Below are 11,421 nucleotides of genomic sequence, written 5' to 3'. Positions count from 1 at the left end.
TTATTTTTACATATATTTTATTCTCTCATATAAACTGTTTTCTAATTTCTATGTAACGCACTTTGAATGACCTCTGTGTATGAAATGTGCTATACAAATAAACTTGCCTTGATCCATCCTGATGACATGGCTGTGCTCCTGATCTGTCTGATCCACCCTGTCTGATCCATCCTGATGACATGGCTCTGCTCCTGATCTGTCTGATCCACCCTGTCTGATCCATCCTGATGACATGGCTGTGCTCCTGATCTGTCTGATCCATCCTGTCTGATCCATCTCGATGACATGGCTCTGCTCCTGATCTGTCTGATCCACCCTGTCTGATCCATCCTGATGACATGGCTCTGCTCCTGATCTGTCTGATCCATCCTGTCTGATCCATCCTGATGACATGGCTGTGCTCCTGATCTGTCTGATCCACCCTGTCTGATCCATCCTGATGACATGGCTCTGCTCCTGATCTGTCTGATCCATCCTGTCTGATCCACCCTGTCTGATCCATCCTGATGAGATGGCTGTGCTCCTGATCTGTCTGATCCACCCTGTCTGATCCACCCTGATGAGATGGCTGTGCTCCTGATCTGTCTGATCCACCCTGTCTGATCCACCCTGTCTGATACATCCTGTCTGATCCATCCTGTCTGATCCATCCTGATGAGATGGCTGTGCTCCTGATCTGTCTGATCCACCCTGTCTGATCCATCCGAATGAGATGGCTGTGCTCCTGATCTGTCTGATCCACCCTGTCTGATCCACCCTGATGAGATGGCTGTGCTCCAGATCTGTCTGATCCACCCTGTCTGATCCACCCTGTCTGATCCATCCTGTCTGATCCATCCTGATGAGATGGCTGTGCTCCTGATCTGTCTGATCCACCCTGTCTGATCCATCCGAATGAGATGGCTGTGCTCCTGATCTGTCTGATCCACCCTGTCTGATCCATCCTGATGAGATTTCTGTGCTCCTGATCTGTCTGATCCATCTCGATGACATGGCTGTGCTCCTGATCTGTCTGATCCACCCTGTCTGATCCATTCTGTCTGATCCATCCTGGTGACATGGCTGTGCTCCTGATCTGTCTGATCCACCCTGTCTGATCCATCCTGATGACATGGCTCTGCTCCTGATCTGTCTGATCCATCCTGTCTGATCCATCCTGGTGTCATGGCTGTGCTCCTGATCTGTCTGATCCACCCTGTCTGATCCATTCTGTCTGATCCATCCTGTCTGATCCATCCTGGTGACATGGCTGTGCTCCTGATCTGTCTGATCCACCCTGTCTGATCCATCCTGATGACATGGCTCTGCTCCTGATCTGTCTGATTCACCCTGTCTGATCCACCCTGTCTGATCCACCCTGTCTGATCCATCCTGATGACATGGCTGTGCTCCTGATCTGTCTGATCCACCCTGTCTGATCCATCCTGATGAGATGGCTGTGCTCCTGATCTGTCTGATCCACCCTGTCTGATCCATCCTGATGACATGGCTCTGCTCCTGATCTGTCTGATCCATCCTGTATGATCCACCCTGTCTGATCCATCCTGATGAGATGGCTGTGCTCCTGATCTGTCTGATCCACCCTGTCTGATCCACCCTGATGAGATGGCTGTGCTCCAGATCTGTCTGATCCACCCTGTCTGATCCACCCTGTCTGATCCATCCTGATGAGATGGCTGTGCTCCTGATCTGTCTGATCCATCTCGATGACATGGCTGTGCTCCTGATCTGTCTGATCCACCCTGTCTGATCCATTCTGTCTGATCCATCCTGTCTGATCCATCCTGGTGACATGGCTGTGCTCCTGATCTGTCTGATCCACCCTGTCTGATCCATCCTGATGACATGGCTCTGCTCCTGATCTGTCTGATCCATCCTGTCTGATCCATCCTGGTGACATGTCTGTGCTCCTGATCTGTCTGATCCACCCTGTCTGATCCATTCTGTCTGATCCATCCTGTCTGATCCATCCTGGTGACATGGCTGTGCTCCTGATCTGTCTGATCCACCCTGTCTGATCCATCCTGATGACATGGCTCTGCTCCTGATCTGTCTTTTCCACCCTGTCTGATCCACCCTGTCTGATCCATCCTGATGACATGGCTGTGCTCCTGATCGGTCTGATCCACCCTGTCTGATCCATCCTGATGAGATGGCTGTGCTCCTGATCTGTCTGATCCATCTCGATGACATGGCTGTGCTCCTGATCTGTCTGATCCACCCTGTCTGATCCATCCTGATGACATGGCTCTGCTCCTGATCTGTCTGATCCATCCTGTCTGATCCACCCTGTCTGATCCATCCTGATGAGATGGCTGTGCTCCTGATCTGTCTGATCCACCCTGTCTGATCCACCCTGATGAGATGGCTGTGCTCCTGATCTGTCTGATCCACCCTGTCTGATCCACCCTGTCTGATACATCCTGTCTGATCCATCCTGTCTGATCCATCCTGATGAGATGGCTGTGCTCCTGATCTGTCTGATCCACCCTGTCTGATCCATCCGAATGAGATGGCTGTGCTCCTGATCTGTCTGATCCACCCTGTCTGATCCACCCTGATGAGATGGCTGTGCTCCAGATCTGTCTGATCCACCCTGTCTGATCCACCCTGTCTGATCCATCCTGTCTGATCCATCCTGATGAGATGGCTGTGCTCCTGATCTGTCTGATCCACCCTGTCTGATCCATCCTGATGAGATGGCTGTGCTCCTGATCTGTCTGATCCACCCTGTCTGATCCACCCTGATGAGATGGCTGTGCTCCAGATCTGTCTGATCCACCCTGTCTGATCCACCCTGTCTGATCCATCCTGTCTGATCCATCCGAATGAGATGGCTGTGCTCCTGATCTGTCTGATCCACCCTGTCTGATCCATCCTGATGAGATGGCTGTGCTCCTGATCTGTCTGATCCATCTCGATGACATGGCTGTGCTCCTGATCTGTCTGATCCACCCTGTCTGATCCATTCTGTCTGATCCATCCTGTCTGATCCATCCTGGTGACATGGCTGTGCTCCTGATCTGTCTGATCCACCCTGTCTGATCCATCCTGATGACATGGCTCTGCTCCTGATCTGTCTGATCCATCCTGTCTGATCCATCCTGGTGTCATGGCTGTGCTCCTGATCTGTCTGATCCACCCTGTCTGATCCATTCTGTCTGATCCATCCTGTCTGATCCATCCTGGTGACATGGCTGTGCTCCTGATCTGTCTGATCCACCCTGTCTGATCCATCCTGATGACATGGCTCTGCTCCAGATCTGTCTGATTCACCCTGTCTGATCCACCCTGTCTGATCCATCCTGATGACATGGCTGTGCTCCTGATCTGTCTGATCCACCCTGTCTGATCCATCCTGATGAGATGGCTGTGCTCCTGATCTGTCTGATCCACCCTGTCTGATCCATCCTGATGACATGGCTCTGCTCCTGATCTGTCTGATCCATCCTGTCTGATCCACCCTGTCTGATCCATCCTGATGAGATGGCTGTGCTCCTGATCTGTCTGATCCACCCTGTCTGATCCACCCTGATGAGATGGCTGTGCTCCTGATCTGTCTGATCCACCCTGTCTGATCCACCCTGTCTGATCCATCCTGTCTGATCCATCCTGTCTGATCCATCCTGATGAGATGGCTGTGCTCCTGATCTGTCTGATCCACCCTGTCTGATCCATCCTGTCTGATCCATCCTGGTGACATGGCTGTGCTCCTGATCTGTCTGATCCACCCTGTCTGATCCATCCTGATGAGATGGCTGTGCTCCTGATCTGTCTGATCCATCCTGGTGACATGGCTGTGCTCCTGATCTGTCTGATCCACCCTGTCTGATCCATTCTGTCTGATCCATCCTGTCTGATCCATCCTGGTGACATGGCTGTGCTCCTGATCTGTCTGATCCACCCTGTCTGATCCATCCTGATGACATGGCTCTGCTCCTGATCTGTCTGATCCATCCTGTCTGATCCATCCTGGTGACATGTCTGTGCTCCTGATCTGTCTGATCCACCCTGTCTGATCCATTCTGTCTGATCCATCCTGTCTGATCCATCCTGGTGACATGGCTGTGCTCCTGATCTGTCTGATCCACCCTGTCTGATCCATCCTGATGACATGGCTCTGCTCCTGATCTGTCTGATTCACCCTGTCTGATCCACCCTGTCTGATCCACCCTGTCTGATCCATCCTGATGACATGGCTGTGCTCCTGATCTGTCTGATCCACCCTGTCTGATCCATCCTGATGAGATGGCTGTGCTCCTGATCTGTCTGATCCATCTCGATGACATGGCTGTGCTCCTGATCTGTCTGATCCACCCTGTCTGATCCACCCTGATGAGATGGCTGTGCTCCTGATCTGTCTGATCCACCCTGTCTGATCCACCCTGTCTGATACATCCTGTCTGATCCATCCTGTCTGATCCATCCTGATGAGATGGCTGTGCTCCTGATCTGTCTGATCCACCCTGTCTGATCCATCCTGTCTGATCCATCCTGGTGACATGGCTGTGCTCCTGATCTGTCTGATCCACCCTGTCTGATCCATCCTGATGAGATGGCTGTGCTCCTAATCTGTCTGATCCATCTCGATGACATGGCTGTGCTCCTGATCTGTCTGATCCACCCTGTCTGATCCATTCTGTCTGATCCATCCTGTCTGATCCATCCTGGTGACATGGCTGTGCTCCTGATCTGTCTGATCCACCCTGTCTGATCCATCCTGATGACATGGCTCTGCTCCTGATCTGTCTGATCCATCCTGTCTGATCCATCCTGGTGACATGTCTGTGCTCCTGATCTGTCTGATCCACCCTGTCTGATCCATCCTGTCTGATCCATCCTGTCTGATCCATCCTGGTGACATGGCTGTGCTCCTGATCTGTCTGATCCACCCTGTCTGATCCATCCTGATGACATGGCTCTGCTCCTGATCTGTCTGATTCACCCTGTCTGATCCACCCTGTCTGATCCACCCTGTCTGATCCATCCTGATGACATGGCTGTGCTCCTGATCTGTCTGATCCACCCTGTCTGATCCATCCTGATGAGATGGCTGTGCTCCTGATCTGTCTGATCCATCTCGATGACATGGCTGTGCTCCTGATCTGTCTGATCCACCCTGTCTGATCCATCCTGATGACATGGCTCTGCTCCTGATCTGTCTGATCCATCCTGTCTGAACCACCCTGTCTGATCCATCCTGATGAGATGGCTGTGCTCCTGATCTGTCTGATCCACCCTGTCTGATCCACCCTGATGAGATGGCTGTGCTCCTGATCTGTCTGATCCACCCTGTCTGATCCACCCTGTCTGATCCATCCTGTCTGATCCATCCTGTCTGATCCATCCTGATGAGATGGCTGTGCTCCTGATCTGTCTGATCCACCCTGTCTGATCCATCCGAATGAGATGGCTGTGCTCCTGATCTGTCTGATCCACCCTGTCTGATCCATCCTGATGAGATGGCTGTGCTCCTGATCTGTCTGATCCATCTCGATGACATGGCTGTGCTCCTGATCTGTCTGATCCACCCTGTCTGATCCATTCTGTCTGATCCATCCTGTCTGATCCATCCTGGTGACATGGCTGTGCTCCTGATCTGTCTGATCCACCCTGTCTGATCCATCCTGATGACATGGCTCTGCTCCTGATCTGTCTGATCCATCCTGTCTGATCCATCCTGGTGTCATGGCTGTGCTCCTGATCTGTCTGATCCACCCTGTCTGATCCATTCTGTCTGATCCATCCTGTCTGATCCATCCTGGTGACATGGCTGTGCTCCTGATCTGTCTGATCCACCCTGTCTGATCCATCCTGATGACATGGCTCTGCTCCTGATCTGTCTGATTCACCCTGTCTGATCCACCCTGTCTGATCCACCCTGTCTGATCCATCCTGATGACATGGCTGTGCTCCTGATCTGTCTGATCCACCCTGTCTGATCCATCCTGATGAGATGGCTGTGCTCCTGATCTGTCTGATCCACCCTGTCTGATCCATCCTGATGACATGGCTCTGCTCCTGATCTGTCTGATCCATCCTGTATGATCCACCCTGTCTGATCCATCCTGATGAGATGGCTGTGCTCCTGATCTGTCTGATCCACCCTGTCTGATCCACCCTGATGAGATGGCTGTGCTCCTGATCTGTCTGATCCACCCTGTCTGATCCATCCGAATGAGATGGCTGTGCTCCTGATCTGTCTGATCCACCCTGTCTGATCCACCCTGATGAGATGACTGTGCTCCAGATCTGTCTGATCCACCCTGTCTGATCCACCCTGTCTGATCCACCCTGTCTGATCCATCCTGATGAGATGGCTGTGCTCCTGATCTGTCTGATCCACCCTGTCTGATCCATCCTGTCTGATCCATCCTGGTGACATGGCTGTGCTCCTGATCTGTCTGATCCACCCTGTCTGATCCATCCTGATGAGATGGCTGTGCTCCTGATCTGTCTGATCCATCTCGATGACATGGCTGTGCTCCTGATCTGTCTGATCCACCCTGTCTGATCCATTCTGTCTGATCCATCCTGTCTGATCCATCCTGGTGACATGGCTGTGCTCCTGATCTGTCTGATCCACCCTGTCTGATCCATCCTGATGACATGGCTCTGCTCCTGATCTGTCTGATCCATCCTGTCTGATCCATCCTGGTGACATGTCTGTGCTCCTGATCTGTCTGATCCACCCTGTCTGATCCATTCTGTCTGATCCATCCTGTCTGATCCATCCTGGTGACATGGCTGTGCTCCTGATCTGTCTGATCCACCCTGTCTGATCCATCCTGATGACATGGCTCTGCTCCTGATCTGTCTGATCCACCCTGTCTGATCCACCCTGTCTGATCCACCCTGTCTGATCCATCCTGATGACATGGCTGTGCTCCTGATCTGTCTGATCCACCCTGTCTGATCCATCCTGATGAGATGGCTGTGCTCCTGATCTGTCTGATCCATCTCGATGACATGGCTGTGCTCCTGATCTGTCTGATCCATCCTGATGACATGGCTCTGCTCCTGATCTGTCTGATCCATCCTGTCTGATCCACCCTGTCTGATCCATCCTGATGAGATGGCTGTGCTCCTGATCTGTCTGATCCACCCTGTCTGATCCACCCTGATGAGATGGCTGTGCTCCAGATCTGTCTGATCCACCCTGTCTGATCCACCCTGTCTGATACATCCTGTCTGATCCATCCTGTCTGATCCATCCTGATGAGATGGCTGTGCTCCTGATCTGTCTGATCCACCCTGTCTGATCCATCCGAATGAGATGGCTGTGCTCCTGATCTGTCTGATCCACCCTGTCTGATCCACCCTGATGAGATGGCTGTGCTCCAGATCTGTCTGATCCACCCTGTCTGATCCACCCTGTCTGATCCATCCTGTCTGATCCATCCTGATGAGATGGCTGTGCTCCTGATCTGTCTGATCCACCCTGTCTGATCCATCCTGATGAGATGGCTGTGCTCCTGATCTGTCTGATCCACCCTGTCTGATCCACCCTGATGAGATGGCTGTGCTCCAGATCTGTCTGATCCACCCTGTCTGATCCACCCTGTCTGATCCATCCTGTCTGATCCATCCGAATGAGATGGCTGTGCTCCTGATCTGTCTGATCCACCCTGTCTGATCCATCCTGATGAGATGGCTGTGCTCCTGATCTGTCTGATCCATCTCGATGACATGGCTGTGCTCCTGATCTGTCTGATCCACCCTGTCTGATCCATTCTGTCTGATCCATCCTGTCTGATCCATCCTGGTGACATGGCTGTGCTCCTGATCTGTCTGATCCACCCTGTCTGATCCATCCTGATGACATGGCTCTGCTCCTGATCTGTCTGATCCACCCTGTCTGATCCATCCTGGTGAAATGGCTGTGCTCCTGATCTGTCTGATCCACCCTGTCTGATCCATCCTGATCCATCCTGTCTGATCCATCCATCCTGTCTGATCCATCTGTTGACATCCTGTCTGATCATCTGATATCCGTGGCTCCATCTGTCGATCCACCCTGTCTGATCCATCCTGATGACATGGCTCTGCTCCTGATCTGTCTGATCCACCCTGTCTGATCCACAGGCTGTCTCCTGATTAAACTGTTTTCTAATTTCTATGTAACGCACTTTGAATGACCTCTGTGTATGAAATGTGCTATACAAATAAACTTGCCTTGATCCATCCTGATGACATGGCTGTGCTCCTGATCTGTCTGATCCACCCTGTCTGATCCATCCTGATGACATGGCTCTGCTCCTGATCTGTCTGATCCACCCTGTCTGATCCATCCTGATGACATGGCTCTGCTCCTGATCTGTCTGATCCACCCTGTCTGATCCATCCTGATGACATGGCTCTGCTCCTGATCTGTCTGATCCACCCTGTCTGATCCATCCTGATGACATGGCTCTGCTCCTGATCTGTCTGATCCATCCTGTCTGATCCACCCTGTCTGATCCATCCTGATGAGATGGCTGTGCTCCTGATCTGTCTGATCCACCCTGTCTGATCCACCCTGATGAGATGGCTGTGCTCCTGATCTGTCTGATCCACCCTGTCTGATACATCCTGTCTGATCCATCCTGTCTGATCCATCCTGATGAGATGGCTGTGCTCCTGATCTGTCTGATCCACCCTGTCTGATCCATCCGAATGAGATGGCTGTGCTCCTGATCTGTCTGATCCATCCTGTCTGATCCATCCTGTCTGATCCATCCTGGTGACATGGCTGTGCTCCTGATCTGTCTGATCCACCCTGTCTGATCCATCCTGATGAGATGGCTGTGCTCCTGATCTGTCTGATCCATCTCGATGACATGGCTGTGCTCCTGATCTGTCTGATCCACCCTGTCTGATCCATTCTGTCTGATCCATCCTGTCTGATCCATCCTGGTGACATGGCTGTGCTCCTGATCTGTCTGATCCACCCTGTCTGATCCATCCTGATGACATGGCTCTGCTCCTGATCTGTCTGATCCATCCTGTCTGATCCATCCTGGTGTCATGGCTGTGCTCCTGATCTGTCTGATCCACCCTGTCTGATCCATTCTGTCTGATCCATCCTGGTGACATGGCTGTGCTCCTGATCTGTCTGATCCACCCTGTCTGATCCATCCTGATGACATGGCTCTGCTCCTGATCTGTCTGATTCACCCTGTCTGATCCACCCTGTCTGATCCATCCTGATGACATGGTTGTGCTCCTGATCTGTCTGATCCACCCTGTCTGATCCATCCTGATGAGATGGCTGTGCTCCTGATCTGTCTGATCCATCTCGATGACATGGCTGTGCTCCTGATCTGTCTGATCCACCCTGTCTGATCCACCCTGATGAGATGGCTGTGCTCCTGATCTGTCTGATCCACCCTGTCTGATCCACCCTGTCTGATACATCCTGTCTGATCCATCCTGTCTGATCCATCCTGATGAGATGGCTGTGCTCCTGATCTGTCTGATCCACCCTGTCTGATCCATCCTGTCTGATCCATCCTGGTGACATAGCTGTGCTCCTGATCTGTCTGATCCACCCTGTCTGATCCATCCTGATGAGATGGCTGTGCTCCTGATCTGTCTGATCCATCTCGATGACATGGCTGTGCTCCTGATCTGTCTGATCCACCCTGTCTGATCCATTCTGTCTGATCCATCCTGTCTGATCCATCCTGGTGACATGGCTGTGCTCCTGATCTGTCTGATCCACCCTGTCTGATCCATCCTGATGACATGGCTCTGCTCCTGATCTGTCTGATCCATCCTGTCTGATCCATCCTGGTGTCATGGCTGTGCTCCTGATCTGTCTGATCCACCCTGTCTGATCCATTCTGTCTGATCCATCCTGTCTGATCCATCCTGGTGACATGGCTGTGCTCCTGATCTGTCTGATCCACCCTGTCTGATCCATCCTGATGACATGGCTCTGCTCCTGATCTGTCTGATTCACGCTGTCTGATCCACCCTGTCTGATCCACCCTGTCTGATCCATCCTGATGACATGGCTGTGCTCCTGATCTGTCTGATCCACCCTGTCTGATCCATCCTGATGAGATGGCTGTGCTCCTGATCTGTCTGATCCACCCTGTCTGATCCATCCTGATGACATGGCTCTGCTCCTGATCTGTCTGATCCACCCTGTCTGATCCACCCTGTCTGATCCATCCTGTCTGATCCATCCTGTCTGATCCATCCTGATGAGATGGCTGTGCTCCTGATCTGTCTGATCCACCCTGTCTGATCCATCCTGTCTGATCCATCCTGTCTGATCCATCCTGGTGACATGGCTGTGCTCCTGATCTGTCTGATCCACCCTGTCTGATCCATCCTGATGAGATGGCTGTGCTCCTGATCTGTCTGATCCATCTCGATGACATGGCTGTGCTCCTGATCTGTCTGATCCACCCTGTCTGATCCATTCTGTCTGATCCATCCTGTCTGATCCATCCTGGTGACATGGCTGTGCTCCTGATCTGTCTGATCCACCCTGTCTGATCCATCCTGATGACATGGCTCTGCTCCTGATCTGTCTGATCCATCCTGTCTGATCCATCCTGGTGACATGGCTGTGCTCCTGATCTGTCTGATCCACCCTGTCTGATCCATTCTGTCTGATCCATCCTGTCTGATCCATCCTGGTGACATGGCTGTGCTCCTGATCTGTCTGATCCACCCTGTCTGATCCATCCTGATGACATGGCTCTTCTCCTGATCTGTCTGATTCACCCTGTCTGATCCACCCTGTCTGATCCACCCTGTCTGATCCATCCTGATGACATGGCTGTGCTCCTGATCTGTCTGATCCACCCTGTCTGATCCATCCTGATGAGATGGCTGTGCTCCTGATCTGTCTGATCCATCTCGATGACATGGCTGTGCTCCTGATCTGTCTGATCCACCCTGTCTGATCCATTCTGTCTGATCCATCCTGTCTGATCCATCCTGGTGACATGGCTGTGCTTCTGATCTGTCTGATCCACCCTGTCTGATCCATCCTGATGACATGGCTCTGCTCCTGCTCTGTCTGATCCATCCTGTCTGATCCATCCTGGTGACATGGCTGTGTTCCTGATCTGTCTGATCCACCCTGTCTGATCCATCCTGATGACATGGCTCTGCTCCTGATCCGTCTGATCCATCCTGTCTGATCCATCCTGGTGACATGGCTGTGCTCCTGATCTGTCTGATCCACCCTGTCTGATCCATCCTGTCTGATCCATCCTGGTGACATGGCTGTGCTCCTGATCTGTCTGATCCACCCTGTCTGAGCCATCCTGATGACATGGCTCTGCTCCTGATCTGTCTGATCCACCCTGTCTGATCCATCCTGATGACATGGCTGTGCTCCTGATCTGTCTGATCCACCCTGTCTGATCCATCCTGTCTGATCCATCCTGGTGACATGGCTGTGCTCCTGATCTGTGTGAT

The sequence above is a fragment of the Tachysurus vachellii genome, chromosome 21, assembly GCF_030014155.1.
Source record: "Tachysurus vachellii isolate PV-2020 chromosome 21, HZAU_Pvac_v1, whole genome shotgun sequence".
Classification (NCBI taxonomy): Eukaryota; Metazoa; Chordata; class Actinopteri; order Siluriformes; family Bagridae; genus Tachysurus; species Tachysurus vachellii.
This window is presented reverse-complemented; position numbering follows the sequence as displayed.